Source organism: Lipotes vexillifer, unplaced genomic scaffold, assembly GCF_000442215.2.
Source record: "Lipotes vexillifer unplaced genomic scaffold, Lipotes_vexillifer_v1.1 scaffold934, whole genome shotgun sequence".
Lineage (NCBI taxonomy): Eukaryota > Metazoa > Chordata > Mammalia > Artiodactyla > Lipotidae > Lipotes > Lipotes vexillifer.
Genome location: NW_006791935.1, coordinates 750,334 through 753,775, shown reverse-complemented (window position 1 = coordinate 753,775; position 3,442 = coordinate 750,334). Strand labels below are relative to the sequence as shown.

Below are 3,442 nucleotides of genomic sequence, written 5' to 3'. Positions count from 1 at the left end.
CCCGCGTCTCCTGCATCGGCAGGCGGACTCTCAAGCACTGCGCCACCAGGGAAGCCCTTGACATAGATTCTTACTGGAGAAACTGGCAACTGGATATTAGAAATGGGCTCTCACTGGTGAAATGAATGGTATTTAAGATATGTGGGCTGGCTAAGATATTGAGGAGCACCTGAAAGGACAAAAGTTAGGACTTATTTAAATTTACTGGGCCCGTTGCGTGAACTACTTAGTGTCAGCTTGCTAATGGATGTTTGTTTACAAAGTCCTGGGCCGCTTTGCTGAGGTATGTTTTTAAAATGCTTGTCTGTGTATATGGCAGCATTTCATCTGAGATTCGGTTTAAGAATGAAGAGGAGGAACTGTCCTTCACCCACCTTCAACATTTTAGCAGCTACCATTTTTCAAAAGCAAATAACTAAGAGTTGTTCGTGACTAACTTGCTAAAGTCAGTTTTCAAGAATTTGTTAAAACTTCATTTATATGCGTGTTTCATTTGTATAAGTGTTCTTTCACCAGTCTGTTGATATCTATGGGGAATAAAAAATGTTCAGACATTGGAGCTGGGGGCCATGAGTGACATTCGCTTTTGGCAATTCCCTGGGTGACAATAGCTATCATTTCCCAATTTGGTTTCCCGATGGCACTTCTGCCTACTGAGGCCTATCCCATTAGTCTCCATCTGTGGGGATATGAAGATTAACCTTGCTCAGTGTTATGTTGGAGATTTGAATTGGAGATCAATTTCCTTTAGGGAAGAGACTATCAATCAATGTCAACCTTTTATTTATTCAACACCCACTGTATGCACAGTATTGTTCTAAGTCCTTGGAGAATTATCAAGATTGCATATGTATTGTAGACCATGATCTCCAGAACTCATGATCTACAGGGGCACAGAAGATAAAAAGGTGTATTTAATTTCATTATCTAAAAATAACCTTCAGTGACAGCTATCTATAGAGTCACTGCTGAGGGCTCTCATTTGTGGTAGATTCCAAGTCTTTCAAAAGTCTCTTTTTTCCTTTAATCCCTTTATTCCTCTATCCTTTCTTTTCTCTCTCCTTCCATCTCTTCCTTTCTACCTTCATTTCTCCCCTCTCATTCTCCCTTTCACCTCCCTCACTTCTTTCTCTTCTGCTCCCTCCTTTCCTCTCTTCCTCCCTTTCCCCCTCTCTCCCTTCCTTTCTTCCTTCTTCCCTTTGCCTGAATAGTTTATTTGAGCATTTCCCCCAAGACAGTAAAGAATCTACTGCTTTGCTCTCCTGTCTTCACATCACAGGAGAGAGGGGTTAAATGGCTTTATTAAATAAATGGCTTTATTTAAAAACAAGTGTTCTCTCCTCTCTCAGAATGTGCCTGTTGTGGGATGCTGGCTTTTGAGCACTTCCTCTGTAAGGCCATGCTGAGGGCAACTGGCCCTCTGCTTTCACTGAGTGTTGGTAAATCTCCTAATAGCCCAGATGAACCTGAACCCTACTGCTCCTAAAGCTCCTTGCCCTCATCTTGCTACTACCTGAGGAGCCAGGCATTTTGGGGTTTGAATCTTGGTTCAGCCACATTCTGACTCTGGCACTGGGCGAGGTGTCTAAATTTTCTCAACCCCAATTTCTTCACCCACAAAGTAGGAGACACAATGTTTACAAAACAGTACAGAGATAATTCTCTCCAACTTTGGTTACTGTCATCACTTTTGCTTTATTTTCACTCTAATTCTTGGTTTCTGATCTTACTGGACCCTGAACCCTCTACTCCACTGCATTGGGATGACTTGCCTGTGTCCATTCACCAGGTATCAGACCCAGATGTTTCTCCTAACCTCAGTATCCCTGTCTCTATCAGAGTACCAGGTCCTCCGTGCCCACACACAGGCTGAAATGATCACAGAGACTCCTGGTTCTTTCCCTAATCTATACCTGCATACTGGGAGCCATGTATGCCAACAGGATTCATTTTAATTGGGAAGATCAATAATTCTTCCTTTACTTTCCTCAATAGTTATAAATTTATGTAATCCCCTTCCCAGGATATAGTTAAGCTCCAGATTGATACCCAACTACATGAAAAGATTTAGAAATCCTAGTCATCCAAGTGCTTAAGAATTTAGGACCTAGCGTCAGAAAGACTGGTTTCAAATCCTAGCTTTGCTATTTAGTAGCTGTGTGAATTTGGGGAAGTGTTTTAACAGAGTTTTAGACCTCAGTTCCAGGCCTACATATTTATCTAAAGACAGCTGTTTCATGTAGGGGAAGAAGCATGGTCTGGGGCAGCGGAGACATAGTTTCAAATCTTGCCCCTAATATTTATGGGATGAATCTCTCTTTCTGCTTCTGTTTTTCACATATAAAATGGGATAATGATGCACAGTAAACGATTGTGCTTGCCTGCCACTGAGTAAGGGACATTCCTGTTACAGACCGAGGAGAACTGGAGAAAGGAGCACAAATCTGTTCAAGGTTGCATTGTAGACGCCAGCCTGAGTGTTCTCAACTTGGTTATTATTTTTTTAAAAAAAGGGAGAAGAGACGGATATTCCTGGACTAATACTACTGAAGCTTGTCACCTGGGGCCCCAAAGAACTAGCAGAATTGCAAATTTTCAGTCTCTCTGAAGATGATGCCTACTAGTGTATTGTAAGGAAGCCCTTGAACAAAGAAGGTAAGAAACCCAGGACCAAAGTGCTCATGATTCAGTGTCCTGTTACTCCACGCTTCCTGCGACACAAACATCAGGGTATCGCTCTGAAGAAACTGCATACTAAGCAAACTAAGGACGAGCCAGCAGAATATGATACACTTTTGGCCAAGGGAATGAAAGAGGCCAAAGGAAAATGCCAGGAACAGACTGCCAAGAGACAGAGACTGTACCTGCTGCGAGCTTCTACCTCTAAGTCTGAGTCCAGTAAAAACATGATTTCCTAAGAGTAACAAATTAACAAGATCAGACATTACAAAAGATTAAATGAGATACAAATCTATGAATATATTTCACCACAAAACGATTTTGAAAATGTTATTTCTAGCTCCCGGGAGGGTACCCTCACGTAAGGGTCACAGTCCGGGTTCAAATGGGTCAAAGAAAGAAAGAAAGAGCGATTCTTTCTTCAACCTGCTTTGCATGGTGCTTCTGGCTTTCCTGGGTCTCTCTCACTTTTCTCTGTTCTCATGCCTCCTCTTAGGTATTGCTCCTGGGACCCTCTTCCTTCTCTCTTTTCTGGGTCAGCTGCCCAGCCCAAGCCAACACAGAGCAATAACAACATCACTCGCCTCTAAATCTCACTTCTCGCTACAGGGTGCAATCTCCTTCTGTGATTTTACTTCCAAGTTCCGATGTCTCTTCTCTGAGGGTCTCCTCTGTGAGAGACACACTGCGATGAAACGTGCGGTAGCAGAGTATGCCTGAAAGCCCACTCATCGCTGCAGCTCATCCAGAAGACAAGCTGCTT

General features: G+C 42.8%; 1 pseudogene; it reads left to right on the top strand.

Annotated features, from left to right (window-relative positions):
• LOC103078215 (40S ribosomal protein S6 pseudogene) overlaps positions 1 to 2,918 on the top strand; it is a 10,638-nt pseudogene extending 7,720 nt beyond the window's left edge.
• The last annotated feature ends 524 nt before the right edge of the window (positions 2,919 to 3,442 follow it).